The following is a 15,482-nucleotide window of genomic DNA, read 5'->3' as shown; positions in this document are numbered from 1 at the left end:
GTTCATTGGCTTGTATTATATATGAGGGAGGTTCAGTGGCTTGTATTATGTATGAGGGAGGTTCAGTGGCTTGTTGTATTATGTATGAGGGAGGTTCATTGGCTTGTATTATATATGAGGGTGGTTCAGTGGCTTGTATTATGTATGAGGGAGGTTCAGTGGCTTGTTGTATTATGTATGAGGAGGTTCATTGGCTTGTATTATGTATGAGGGAGGTTCATTGGCTTGTATTATGTATGAGGAGGTTCAGTGGCTTGTATTATTATGTATGTATGAGGAGGTTCATTGACTTGGCTTGTATTTTGTATGAGGGAGGTATGGCTTGTTGTATTATGTTTGAGAGGTTCAGTGGCTTGTATTATGTATGAGGAGGTTCACTGGCTTGTATTATGTATGAGAGGGCTCAGTGGCTTGTATTTTGTTTGATAAGCTCAGTTCACTGGCTTGTATTATGTATGAGAGGAGGCTTGGTTTATTTGTATGAGGAGGTTCAGTGGCTTGTTGTATTATGTTTGAGGGGAGGTTCAGTAGTGGCAGTGAAAACGTATTATGTATTATGTATGAGGTGGCTTGTATTTTGTTTGAGGAGGTTCAGTGGCTTGTATTATGTATGAGGTATGGAGGTTCAGTGGCTTGTATTTTGTATGAGGGAGGTTCAGTTCAGTGGCTTGTTGTATTATGTTTGAGGAGGTTCAGTGGTTTGTATTGGTATGATTATGTATGAGGAGGTTCAGTAAAAACTGTATTTGTATGAGGGAGGTTCAGTGGCTTGTAGGTTGGCTTGTTGTATTCAGTGGCTTGTTGTATTATGTTGAGGAGGTTCAGTGGCTTGTATTATGTATGAGGAGGGTTCAGTGGTTGTATTTTGTTTGAGGAGGTTCAAAGTGGGTCTATATTATGTTTGAGGAGGTTCAGTGGCTTGTATTATTATGTTTGAGGGAGGTTCAGTTTGTATTTTTTGTTTGAGGAGGTTCAGTGGCTTGTTGTATTATGTTTGAGGGAGGTTCAGTGGCTTGTTGTATTATGTTTGAGGGAGGTTCAGTGCTTGTATTATGTTTGAGGGAGGTTCAGTTGTATTATGTTTGAGGGAGGAGGTTCAGTGGCTTGTTGTATTGTTAAAGTGAGGGAGGGTTCAGTAATGCTTGTATTTTTGTTTGAGGGAGGTTCAGTGGCTTGTATTATGTTTGAGGAGAGTTCAGTGGCTTGTATTATGTTTGGCCATATTATGTTTGAGGAGGAGAGGTTCAGGCTTGTATTATGTTTGAGAGGTTCAGTGGCTTGTTGTATTGAAACATTGTATTATGTTTTGAGGTTCAGTGGCTTGTATTATGTGGGGAAGTTCATTGTTTAGCATATTATGTATGAGAGTTCATTGGCTTGTAGGGAGGTTCAGTGGCTTGTTGTATTATGTTTGAGGAGGTTCAGTGGCTTGTTGTATTATGTTTGAGGAGTTCAAGTGGAGTAGTATGTTTGAGGAGGTTCAGTGGTATTATGTATTATAAATGAGGGAGGTTCATTGGCTTGTATTATGTTTGAGGAGGTTCATTAGCTTGTATTATGTATGAGGGGAGGTTCATGGCTTGTATTATGTTTGAGGGAGGTTCATTGGGTTTGTATTATGTTTGAGGGGAGGTCTAGTGGTTTGTATTATGTTTCTGAGGGAGGTTCAGTGGCTTGTATTATGTTTGAGGGAGTTCAGTGGCTTGTATTATGTTTGAGGAGGTTCAGTGGCACATGTTATGTATGAGGAGGTCTATTGGCTTGTATTATGTTTGAGGGAGGTTCATTGGCTTGTATTATGTTTGGAGGGAGGTTCAGTGGCTTGTATTATGTGTTTGAGGGAGGTTCAATGACTTGTAATATGTAAGGAGAGAGAGGTTCAGTGGCTTGTATTATGTTTGAGGGAGGCCTAGTGGCTTGTATTATGTATGAGGGAGTTCATTGGCTTCATTGGCTTGTATTATGTATGAGGAGTTCATTGGCTTCAGTATTATGTTTGAGGGGAGTTCAGTGGCTTGTATTATGTTTTGAGGAGGTTCAGTGGCTTGTATTATGGATGGCTTGTATTATGTTCAGTGGTTTGCATTATGTTTGAGGGAGGTTCAGTGGCATTGTATTATGTTTGAGGAGGTTCAGTGTTGTATTATGTTTGAGGGAGGTTCAGTGGTTTGTATTATGTTTGAGGGAGGTTCAGTGGTTTGTATTATGTTTGGAGGGAGGTTCAGTGGCTTGTATTATGTTTGAGGAGGTTCAGTGGCTTGTATTATGTTTGAGGGAGGTTCAGTGGTATTGTGGCTGTTTGAGGAGGTTCAGTGGCTTGTATTATGTTTGAGGGACGTCTAGTGGTTTGTATTATAAGCCTGAGGAGGTTCAGTGGCTTGTATTATGTTTGAGGAGAGTTCAGTGGTTTGTATTATGTTTGGAGGGAGGTTCATGGCTTGTATTATGTTTGAGGGAGGTTCAGTGGCTTGTATTATGTTTGAGGAGTTCAGTGGCTTGTATTATGTTTGGAGGGAGTTCAGTGGCTTATTATTTTGGAGGGGAGTGTTCAGGTTTGAGGGAGCAGTTCAGTGGCCTTGTATTATGTATGAGGGAGGTTCAGTGGCTTGTATTATGTTTGAGGGAGGTTCAGTGGCTTGCTGTATTATGTTTGAGGGAGGTTCAGTGGCTTGTATTATGTTTGAGGGAGGTTCAGTGGCTTGTATTATGTTTGAGGGAGGTTCAGTGGCTTGTATTATGTTTGAGGGAGGTTCAGTGGCTTGTATTATGTTTGAGGGAGGTTCAGTGGCTTTTGGTATTTTATATGAAGGATGTTCATTGGTTTGTGTATTATGACATGAGAGGGTCAGTGGTTGGTGTGAGGTTGTGATGGAGTCAGTAGCTTGTAGATTGATGTGAGGTAGGGTCAGTGGCATGGCTACGGGGTGGATGTAATAGAAAAAGTGGACTTATTTGACTGGTACAGAATGTGGAGTGAGAGGAGGTGTATCCGGTTTGTGGTGTTGCGAGCGTCCACTCTCCCTAGCAGATAATCATAATGAAGCTCTTTGTGGCTCATGAATCTCCAGGCAGCTTTTGGGCCCAGGGATGTATCTGTGAAAGTTGTAAATTTCATTACTTCGGCGTTTTAAATAAAAATTTGAGTTGTGTTCATTGTGGAATGTGTGACTGGTATTTATTTGTTGATTTGTGCCCAGTACACTCCAGCATAAAGACGAAAATCGCATCCGACTGTCAGGTTGAGTATTGTGAAGGCTGGTTCTCTAAAGCAGTTGCCGGTTTCAAATTTTCAATTAATATTTTCTAGGACTGATTTGTTTTCATTTTTTTTTAATATTCGTTCTTCTTTGTGTGCATATCCCCACTAATAACTTGATTCAGAGTCACTATCTGGGGTTGATTGCATTTTTTTTTAAGAAATATGTGGCGAGTTGGTAACTCGTTCTTGGCGACCTCTGGGTCTGTACCTGGTGCGTTTGTCAAACTCAGTATCTCCCTGGCTCTTGTGTTGGTTGGTGTGTAATCTTACGCTCCACCCTGGTGCCTTCGCTGCTAAACCATTCACAGTCTTCTTTCAAAGTTCACGAGCTCGTAACCCATATGACTGCTATTTGTTTTTCATTATTTGACATATCATCCATTTTGAAGGCGGTGAAAGACCTCTGGTCTCTATATATGGATGCTGGGAATGTAAGGAGTGACCAGGGTACCAATGTTGCAACTTAGAGGTGCCACTGTCCTGCCACTAATGTGATCGCGTATGTGATGAAGGCTAAAACAGCAACTGCCATTGTTTTTGCAATTCAAGAACAAGAATAATGATGTACTAAAAGAGTTTTGCGCAGGTTTGGAATGTTGTTGGAATTCCAAGGTGTGAGGAATCAAAGGGAACGCCACATTTAGCTCAGGAATGATAAACCATGAACTTTGTGTTGTGTATTACAGATGGTTGATATTAGGAAAGGTAGACACAGCAGTCAGCAATATTTGCAATAGTGACTTCAACGCGCCTGTTAGTTGTGATCCCAGTGAACTCTTAGCAACTGAAGTGTTGTTCTCGCTTTCTCATTATTGTCCTACCCCTTTTCTTTCAAGTTTCTCTGTATTCTCATGCATTCCAGCTGTTCACTGACATTTACTCATTATCCTTTGATAGTTTTAAAATATTGCCTTTTTTTCCAGTAAACCAACTTCTTACAAAAAAAAAATTGTGATGTATAAACATTACTTGACTTCTTATGAGGCCAATTAAATAGGTGTCTTACCTAGGATTAAATCTGAGGTGGTGTCTCAGTGGTCTCTGTTAATAATTATAGGAGTAGACTAGTTTCATGATTTTTTTATCCACGTTAAAATGAAGTAAATTAGTGTCATTTATTATTCTAAAGGAGCCAGCACGGAAGTTATATTCGTTGTTAATTCTCCATTACTAAGTCTGTCAAGCTACTTAGTTTCGCTGTAATCTAAAATTCGTTTATTCGGTAATGTATTACTGCTAGAGCTGTTCACTTGTTTTCAAAACCATTGTTCAGAACGAGACTGAATTTGCATTATTTAGAAAACACGTCTTGTTTTCAGCAGACAGCGTGGTAAAATACTATTGATGGTTCAGTATCTAGATAAGTTTCTTTGATAGGCATTATTTTTACATGTAGATATATATGTTTACTTGTTTCACACTTTGTGTGTCATTGGTCTTCTATAATTGTACTAGTGTTTTAGTTAAGTTATAGGTGCTTTGTAAGTTTACCTACACTAGTTACATATTTGTTACTTAACGAAATTATTCTTTATTAATCAGTTCTTTATTTGAACTTACTCGTGGTTCCTATAATAAAGGGTGTTGCATTTATATCGGACACATTTATTAGTATACTATAAAAGTTAACGAACAACGTCAATACTGTGTGTAGCACATGGTTGGAAAGCACGGGGATCCGAGATTATGCTGTATCATAGCACCATTTGTTTCTTAAAAATTACATTTGACAAATGGCCTTATTAGAATTGTTGCATTTCCGACAGCGTTTGAGGAAAGGAATTTGTTTGAAGGAAGAGTTTCTCCAGGTTAATTCTGGTCGGTAGGTCGTAGTGTTCCATCATTCGAAACTTTAGGCATCACTTGCAGCAGGAAAAAAAAAATAATTAGCTTCGCCAACACTGCTTCCGGCCATAAAGGTTATAAAAATTTCAGATATAAATGCAACATTCAATATTTACTAGTTTCCATTGTTGTTAGTGAGAAAGGCCTTCAGTGAGAAGCGCTCTTACTATTCACGAAAGATAACCTTGTGGGCTCAGGGTGTACATTCTTCCAAGGCTGGTTGTGTAGGAGGGGGCGTGTTCCCTCAAGCACTTGACTCATAGGAGAGAGCCAAGGTGGGTCTTACTGCGTCATTGCTTTAGGACTTGTTCTCTACTGCCTCAACCGCCATCATAGCCTCCACTCCCTATTATGATGTTCTTCCGTTCTTCCATTATTGCCCATTTCTTCTCTCTTGGGTTTCCTTTTACTTTGATTTATTTTTTCGTTTCATCGACCATCTGTTTTAGGCATTTGTCAATGTTATTGTCAGCATTTTCAGCCCTTTATCCATCTTTCCTGTACCATATTCATTCGCATTTCTTACCTTCTTTCCACCGTCATTTAAAACTCCTTTCTAATTAATTCAATCTTTCGCAATATTACACTGTTTTTCATAATTCTCTATACCGTCTTCCACCAGCTTTACTTAGTTTCGTAATCTTTCTCATTTGCGTCTTTCCCTCCTTATGTCTCTTTTCATTTGCTTCTTAATTTTCTTTGAGTTCCTTTTCTTCTCTCTCTCTCTCTCTCTCTTTTTACTTTCTCCTTTACCCTCTCACGCTTATCTTCGATGAGTCATGAGATGCCTTTAAACGCTGCCACCTCCGCACCTGTAGTCACCGTTTACACATTGTTCTCATCTTTTCATCTTTTACCATGGCAGCGTTTCTCAGCGCTTACAGTAGTTGAGAAGGACAGATAAGAGGAAATAATGATTTTCAGTACATATAGACTAGTAAAAAATAAACAAACATCATATAGACCCTCTAAGGATTTATACAGTTGAGAGTGCACAGTATAACAAGCAGCACACAAAAGGATTGAAGGAATAGTCAAGGATTTTTTAAAAAGCAATCACAGTATATATTTTACACAAGTCACAGGCGTTACGGAGTTACTTAACATTTCACTCACATTTTTTGCAGCGATTATGCATTGACTAGAGAACATGTGCTAGATATTTCAATTGAATAATCCGTGTATCCCTTCCCATACTTTGTTCCAATCGGCATAGAGAGAGAAGCCGTTCAGACATTTCAATGGGTGATTTACATGGACCTGGTAATTGCTATTACAGTGCGGTCCTCTTGATAGAACCACATGTTGTTGTGAACGAGTGTAGTGGTGGAGTTTAATACTGTACTGGTCATTATCATATGTAGTTCTTCACGTGGACGGTGGTGCGAAGATAGACGATAGCAGACGCTGTCACCGTTATTTAAGAGCTGGGAGCTTACCAGTGGTTGATGTATGTGTGGGGGGAGGCAAGTCGTCGTCACAACCTAAGCCACTCAGGTTGGCCGTGGAGATTTGGGTTTATCGTGTAGTGGTGGCCGAGTGGCACGCATATGCTGACATTAACCACACATCACCATAGAACCGATGGTTACTTCAGTGTTTACACTGTGCTGTGCTTTACTGTTGTTAAATTGTTGCGACTTGTACAAGATTCTCAATTGTTGCCTCCCACAGGATAAGTCATCACTGCGTTCTCAGCTTTAGGTTTTAATGATACCATGGCACCAGTCATCTGTTAGTGACCAGCACATCTGTCTTTTCCCATCACATATAGTGATTGTAATCAGCGACGAACTCCGTCTTTTGTGATAGCAGCAAAAGTATTTGAATACAAATACTCGTACAATTTTATGAGATTCCACTCTTCGAATAGTGACCAAATAGAAAGCCAATCTGTTGTGTTACCAACGGCAATATTTTGTGTCAGTGACTGAAAAGTAGTCATCCGTGACACTTGACGTGTGATTGTGGCAAGTGTTGATCCTGGCGCCGCTAGTGTGAGGCATCATCACCAGTTGGTGGGCGCGGGCGCACGTGCTGACAGTGGATCTTTACGTCTCCGGGAAGGTGCAGTAGCCGATTACCATCACTCCTGGCAGAGGACATAATCCTGCACGTATCACCAGGAACCTCAGGGAGCCACGCTTCCACCAGCTGCATGTGTTAGTGATGTAAGTACACTTTTGTGTGTTGACTTTCATTAGTGTCCTCTTGGATACGCTTACTATCAGGACAACCTCTTGACCCTTTTGAGTATTGCTGTACCATTCCCCACCCATTGAATACGATGGCTTGACACATTCATTTATACTGTCAAGTATTAATAAGATATAACAATATATTAACAAATAACTCGTCTACAGGGTTTGCCCCTTGAGTATAGTAACTTAGAATATACAGGTATGTTAGTATTCACAATGTGATGTCTTATCGCCTGGGTACAATTGATAAACACCTCCACCTTTTGAGGTCATTAACTTATGGCAACTTAACACCAGATGTAAAATATAATTCCTACGAAAATTAACCAAATTATTGCGTAAACTCAACTGTACCTGACTGGAAAATTCGCTATGCATAGTTTACTGTTATATATCATGTGAGAGGCAAGACGCCGACGCGCCATTGGACAACGACCAACAATTTTGAGTTTAGTGGGGAAACCTCCAGCCTGAATTGTCGCAAATGCCGAAAATTGGCGACTTGTGTTGATCATCTCCTCAAGGAGTCTAGGTAAAACTCTCTACTTGAGTAACAGTCATCGCAATTTGGTGTAACGGAGTCAGCCGCTATGTTGTAAGCGAGGTAGTCGGTTATGGTGTGTTGAGTGTACACTTGTGCAACATTCTGAACCTTGGTCATTGATCAGCTGTGAGAAGTAAACAGTGAGGGGGGGTTTGTGTGTAGACCCTATTGTGGACACTTGTAGATGAGGTGTGGCCCGCTGATCTGGCTGAAGAAAGGTTAGTTGACTTGCAATAAAAAAATGTTGCATATTAAATCAATATGTTTTTATATAAAAAGAATTTCAAGGTCTCGATATCGTGAACCTAGACCTAGCCAGTGGTGGACCAGAACATGTCTGTGAATTGAAAGGCAACGTAAACAGGCTAAATAAGATTTATTTAAAATAAACACCCCAAAATAGGTAATGTCAGAAATTGACTAAAAACAAAATTAATGCACATAAAGATAAAAAATAAATATGAAGAATTGTGGGTGCGTATGGTGGCGACATAAGGTTGTGTGGAGCTTTACTGTGGTGCGGTGGTAGGTGTCAAACGAATTCGCAACAAAGCAAGTGTGGCCTCTGTGAAGCCTTCCTGGCAAGGTGTATTTTGACCATGGCTAGGCCTGTGTGGTTGGCCTTCTACGTTGTGTTGCCGCGGGCTGGGTGTGGGGACTCGTCCTTCGTCTGGTTTCTTTTGCGTCCTCACAGTCGACATCTCTTGAAATATATAATGTATTATTCTGAGACGGTCTGAGCTGGTATGTCCTCAGCCTCGGGTAACGTTGTGCAACTGATGACGGGAGAGTTTATTTGTTTGCGCTCACATTCACCACACCTGGGCAAGCCACCTGCTCCTGTATTGACTCCCCTTTTGGCATTGTTCGCCGTGTCTTTAGTACATCGCGGTGCCTGCCATCACGTCTGCAAGGAATAGATATGTTTTAAGAAGAAAGGTTCATTGTTTTTTTTTTCACGTACTGCGTTGCGGTAAGGCTTGATTTGTTTTGGTATAGTAGTGTTATGGTGATGAGGTGTGGTGGTGTATTGTGTCACATGTTGGTGGTGTGATGCATGATAGGGCGGTGCGGTGTGTTGTGGACTTCGTGGTATGACATGGTATGGTTGTGTGATGTATTGTATATGATACGTATGATGGTGTTGTGGTGTATATGTCCTGATATGATGTGGTCTGTTGTGGTATATTGTGACGAGATTTGGTAGTGTCTTGCTGTAGTTTGTTGTGGTGGTATGGTATTGTTGTGTGTGTTGTGGTATGAACTGGTATGTTACTGTAGTTTTATGGTATGATATTTGTGTGTGTTTTTTTGTGTTATAATATGGAGTGGTACGTTATGGTATGGCATTCTTGTGCGATGGTGGTGGTGGTATGATGCTTGTGGTATGGTACTGTGTGGTGTTGGATGCGGTAGACTCCCACACTCAAGCTGGATTCCTCTGCTCCAATGCACCGCCCTCCTACCTCACGAACAAGACTGGTTTGTGGATCCCCTTTTGGGCTCTTTATCGACTTGTTTTTATAGGTTCCAGATATAAGCATGAATATATCACTTTATTAAATACATGTCTAGAGCGCCAGTAGAGTTATTGTCATTATGAATTTTATATAAAAAGTATAATGATGGTGTGTATGTTTTGTAAGTTGGTGGTCGTTTGTATCCTCCACTTGTGCTGTTTCGCCTACATTTTATGGCAGCCATGATGTTAGATGGTGTGTTATTACCATTATAATTACCACAGGCAAATGGTGGTCCTCTGTGAAACACGTGTTTTGTTCTCCCTGGGTGAATGAAGGAGGTAGCTCAAGTTGAGCACTCGCACCCGAGCTGTGTAATGTTTGTTTGTCCGGGTCATTTGACCGTTAGTTAATTGGTCTTGACGCTCACGTAAACACTCCTCTCTCACCCACATGTATAAACACGTAGCAATTTTTTACGCACTATCACCTTGTTAATGTAAAGATGTTTCTAGACGTTGCATCACTGATTCACGTTCTGGTCCATTTGAAGCCACCCTTCCCCAGTGACGTCATTTGGGCAACTTAGGTCACTGCCCGCCGGAGCAGTGAGTAAATTTAGATTGCCAGAGAGCTTGGAATTTGTTAGTAGGTGAAGAAGTTGTTGAAGTTGTGATGGAGTTTTTGTGAGGCTGTGAGTGAGTCACAGACGCTTGATAACGGAGATGGGTCGGACGTGGTTGAGTTGTGGAGAGCAGAAGAAAGATTGTAGCTATGTAAATCCCTTTTACCAGTAAGGATACACGTGGTAAATATCGATACCTGCGATGTCTGGGGATATATGGTCAAGGTTTAATGGAAACACTAGAATGTAGTTTCCTGAGGCTGTGAGGTCTTCAAAAATGGGCTGGGGGGGGGACAAGGCCGCCTCACTGTCACATTGGGTAATAGTTCTGTTGTAAATTATGTCAATGGTCGTGATACTACATCCTGTACACGCTACCAAGAATCAAATTCGAGTATTGTATTAAACTTATTGAGAAATTAGTCTCTTAATACACCTCGCCTCCCTAGACACAACAGTGTAAAGTCACTGCATTACAGTAATAACACGAATCATAGGCGGAATTAGCTTGGTTGACACAGTGGTGCTTTTCGCTGTCAACCCGTAGTATTTAATCATGGTAGAAATGTACTCTGATTACCACTATTGGGCTACTCAGTTCTTGTTGCTGCTGGAAAGGTTTTCTTTAGGGGTCTCGTGCAGAAGTGTATCACTTCTATGTGTTTATTATCTCAATAGATTTAAATTTTTTGTTGGAGTATAATTATGTGAGGGTGACAAGAACTGGGTCGCGTAAAATATATTGTTGAAACAAACATTGTAGTTTCTGTGTGCATACTGGTGGGAGCAGAGCGTAAAATCACTGGGAAACGTGAGACTCCTCAGGGTCCGGGAGAATTGAACGATGTCGCTAATAGTAGAGCAGAGAGGCTCGCCAGACTTGAAAATTACATGGGTAACCTAACAGCATTTTCTCCGTGGAACTCATGAATGTTACAAGTATTTTTTTTTCTTTAAACAAGGGCACAGAAGGATTATGTTTGAAGGGTCGTAGCATGAGACAGGAATGTCGATGTGTATTCGTACTGTTGAGGTGGCGAGCAGCACGATACATATCAAGGTCTAAACCTTGATACAGTACACATGACAGTTATAAAGCAAAGCGTTATGTCGCTAATAACAGCACCAATAATAATAATAATAATGAAAATAGTATTTCAGACAGTAACAGTAATAAGAGATAATAATGTTAAATACCGTTAAAAAATTATTTATAACGGTAATGAATTTCTCTTCCTTTAACAGTAACTGGTGGTTTTGAGAGATAAAACAGCAGAATCATGTTGTTAAAGAAAATAATAAAATACACATATAAATAAGGCGACTATTGAGAAATTTTCTGATAATTTGATACAAATTGAAAGATTGATCTTGGCTAATATTATATACATCTACACAGTATTCTCCTAATACACAAGAGCTACATGTTATTCATGAAGGAATTTTTCTTTAAATATGAAAATAACATTACAATTGTAATGTATATACAGTACAATGTGTTTACAGGGTGCCTTAGTATTTGTGTTTACGGTCCCTTGAAGAATTTAATGCAAGCATTCCATCATATTCTGCACACACACACACACACACACACACATATATATATTCCATGCTCTTGTTCACTGTGATAAGACTTGCAGGAGTAATGAGTCACAGCAGACATGGCAGTAAATATTTATGTGCAGAAATTGATGGAGTGCATATTGATGTCTGTAAACACCGACATCAAGCGAGATTGGTAATATCATTCAGTAATATTCAGGGACAGAAGATCGTAGATTATATACTGTACAGTGATTGTTGGTGCGTGTGAGGATCCTGGTTTCGTGTAGGTTGTGGGTCCCAGTCCTAATAAACCCCAACATGACGTAAACCATTCAGATCCGAGTCCCTTAGGCCGGGTGGGCGTTACTATGAGAAAGCCCCAGTTCTTAATGGTTATATTAAGTTGGGGTCTATAGGACAGGGGCCCATGTGACCAGTCGTCGATAACACCTGCCCTACAGTGTGTGTGTGTGTGTTTCAGGAGCATAATGTGGATATGTTTACCGAATGAGGCTCTTTGGCTGCATCTCCTCACCAACCGCTAATACTGTAGACGAACAACAAACCTTAGCGATCATCTTTCTTTGTCTGTCAGGTGTATCTGTCCTCTTGTTTACTGCTTTATTTTTGTTTGCCCCGTCTTACTCCTTAATGTTCAGTATTTGATTAACAGATAGACAGGTGTAGCAGCTGTGAGGCTAGGGATCATTTCGACGGTCGCGACGGTTAGTTTTGTCACTTATGAATAGAAGGAAGAAAGGAGTCCTTCTCCCTACCTCTCCACTCCCACCCTCCAGGCTCAGGAATGTTCTCGCTCGCTCGCACACACACACACACACACACCCACACACACGCACGCACGCGCGCGCGCGCGCAGTAGACATTATCCAAGAATTCTGCCTCAGACATCTCGCCATCATGCCATTTGAGCAGCCTCCGACAATTTTGGTGAAGTTTGTTCTTAACTTTGTTGGCGTCCAGTTGTGAGGCCGCGCTGACGGAGTTCCGCGTTGCTTGTTAACTGTTGCATGATGCCATCAGTCCAGCGATCGGTCGGTACACTCGCCAGTACTGTTTGTTGATGGTGGGTCTGTGTTTTGCTTGCAGACGTGCTCGAGGTAGTAGTGAGGCTTGCTGAATGCTTGCTTGTGATGGTGAGGCTAGTAATGTGCTTGTTTACTTGTGGAGTGGTGGTAGAGGATAGGTTAATGATTGCTTGCTTGTGTAGTGTTATAGTGGCGATGAAAATGGTTACTTGTTTGCTTGTGATGAGTTGTGGTGTTTAGGTTGAAGACTAGACCATGTTTACGTGGAGGAGTGCAAATTGATAATGATGTGACCGCTAAACTCATCACACACACACACACACGCACACACACACTTGATTCAATGCCGGTAACCGCAGAGTTGTTGTGGTTGTTTGTGTTCACCGTAATGAAGGTTAACCTGCATCAGACTGAAGCTCTCCCTGTCGACCCAGCTGCAGAATAGTATCTGAGTTTACAGATGGGAGTTGAAAAGCGGCAAAGTGCACTGTTGGCCACACTTGTCGCCTTGTGTACTGAAGGCTTAATTTTCAGTGTGCTATATGCACACTGCCCCTTACAGACCGCCAAGCAAATAAGACCCACTTTCACTTTAAATTGGTTAACTACATCAGTTATTGATGCTGCTTATGTAGGTGCTACTGTTTCTGTTGTTACTGTTGCTTTTATTGGATAACAATGCCAGTCCAACATAGTTGTTCATGGATAATGATAGCCTCGATGCTCCTACAGCTGGTGTCAGCGAGAATACGCACATTTGCTCTTGTGTCTTCCAAGCAAACTCAGAGGATGAAACGTAGACTACGTTGGTGAAAGTTTTCAAGCGCCTTGAGGTGCCTCCTATATGTGACCCATGTCTCGCTGCCATATCGCAGGGTGGGGACGACCACTGCTCGATATACGTGCAACTTTGTAGATAATTTCAGCTCCCTACAGCTGAAGACACGGGAACGGAGTCTGCCAAAGGCTCGAGATGCACATCTGATCCGATGTTGAATCTCTTCATCGATGTCCGCGGTGGTGGACAGGTGGGAGCCGAGGTAAATGAAGTGGATAGCATTAGAGAGGGTAGACCCTGCTGCCATATGGCACCACAGAAATTGTGACCAAGTCCCAGGTTGCTGATCTGACTTTCTGCATCATTTACAGACAATTGCAGGGTCCCAATTGTTTCTCTTACTTTGACAACACAACATACATATATTGTTTCTCACTCGATCTTTTTTTTCAATTTTGTATTTCTTTATTATTATTATTATTATTATTATTATTATTATCATTATTATCATTATTATCATTATTATTCCATCATTTTAGTTTTATTTTTTTTAATTATTATTATTATTATTATTATTATTATTATTATTATTATTATTATTATTATTATTATTATTATTATTACAATTTCGCCCCCAGGCCCCGATTTGGGTCAGTGACCTGTGCCCGGGTGGGCTAATCCCCGTAAAAAAAAGAAAAAAGAAAGCTGGATGGATGGTGGAGGTGAGGCTGAACCGGGTCAGGCTGAAAGAGAATACGAGTCTTACGTATACATTCACCTTTAAGCCAAAGTGTGCATACGCATCTGGATAGGTGTTCAGGATCTCCTGAAGGTCACGTTCAGTGTGAGCGACAAAGTTAAGGTCGTCTGCATACTGAAGTTCAATAATGGAAGCTGCGACACCTTTGTTCCTGCCTGGAGTAGTCTTATGTTGAAAAGACCTTTCATCCGGTACTGGATGTCCACCGCGCAGGCTAAATTGGCACTGGCATGAGTAAGGAAGGTAGCCAAGAAAATGGAAGAGTTGATGCCAGTACACATCCTTTTTTTTATCCCCGTTTGGATGGGAAATAACTCGGACTGGGTGCCATTGTGCAGGACACTGACGTTCATGCCATCGTGGAGTTGCCTCACATTTGCGATGGATTTTGGTGGGCAGCCAAAACGGCTGAGGGTCCGCCAGAGGGCTTACCTGGTGACCGAGTCGAAGGCCTTGGTTAGGTCGATGGAGGCCATGTGCAGGTCACAACGCTATTCTCTGCACATCTCCCGTAGCTGGCGGGCAGCAAAGATCATGTCAGTGATCCTGTTATATTAAGAGCAAGACGTGGGGGAGAATTACAGGTAGAGGAGTATTGAATGTGGGTGTGTGTGAGGTGGCAGGGGGTGAGGGGGTTGTTGACACCACCACGCCCGAAAGTCCGCCAGCGGGTAGGTAGGTAGGTGCGCCCCTGACATAGTTGTTGACAGAAGGGAAATTAGTGAAGATAGGTGGCTGTGAGGGAGTATTATGGTGGCCACTAGTTGGGACAGACGGCCACAGTGATCCTAGAGTCATATATGGCCACACTGCGCGCTTGGCCGTCGAGGTGTTGATCACAAGGTTGAATGTTCGTAGCTATGAGTGCGAGCTGCTTGTGGGACACCCTTTTTATACTAGTTGTGGAAGGTCACTTAGCCAAGCCGAGTTGAAGTATGTTGGTCACTAGCCAGAAAAAAATGTGGCATTTGAATCTCAATGGTATTGCCGGGTTTTCGCATGTTGGGTACAACTGCACAACAGAGACTAGCTGTGTCCACGACCACTTAGGCTTCTTTTTACAGACAACATAAATCTGGAACAACTCCATAAATACACACGCTACCCGTTCCTCCTGGCCAGCCGTTAGCGTTTACTAGCTGGCGGTGGAGGTGTGTTGAGGGGGGGGAGGGGTGTGGTAACGGGTCATTCTGCCACACCTACCTTCCATGCCCTCCGGTGCCGTCTTGGCCCTGGTCACCCTTCCCCTCCTCCTCTCCATGTCCACCGCCTCGTCATCGCCCCCGCCCCTGTGTTGGTAATGATGGTTACCGTTTAGTTTACGACTTTGACTCTACTGACTGTCGGTGCCAGAACGTAGGTGTTGATGATGTATAAGTGAGTGGTGATCTAGACTAACTGATCAGGTGGGTGTTGGAC

General features: G+C 41.8%; 1 protein-coding gene across 5 annotated transcripts in view; it reads left to right on the top strand.

Moving 5' to 3' along the window:
- Nucleotides 1-15,482, top strand: part of LOC121865602 (protein brunelleschi-like) — a 108,367-nt gene that overhangs the window by 8,684 nt on the left and 84,201 nt on the right. The window contains exons 1-2 of one of the 5 annotated variants that reach the window (XM_042365113.1): nt 3,527-3,591; nt 6,879-7,275. The exons of 3 other annotated variants lie outside the window; for them this stretch is intronic. The gene's annotated coding sequence lies outside the window, so the exon portion shown is untranslated. Of the gene's footprint in view, nt 1-3,526; nt 3,592-6,778; nt 7,276-15,482 lie in introns of those variants that run through there. One more of the 5 variants, XM_042365112.1, reaches the window with a different exon arrangement.

This window comes from Homarus americanus, unplaced genomic scaffold, assembly GCF_018991925.1.
Source record: "Homarus americanus isolate GMGI-L3 unplaced genomic scaffold, GMGI_Hamer_2.0 scaffold9358, whole genome shotgun sequence".
Lineage (NCBI taxonomy): Eukaryota > Metazoa > Arthropoda > Malacostraca > Decapoda > Nephropidae > Homarus > Homarus americanus.
This window is presented reverse-complemented; position numbering and strand designations above follow the sequence as displayed.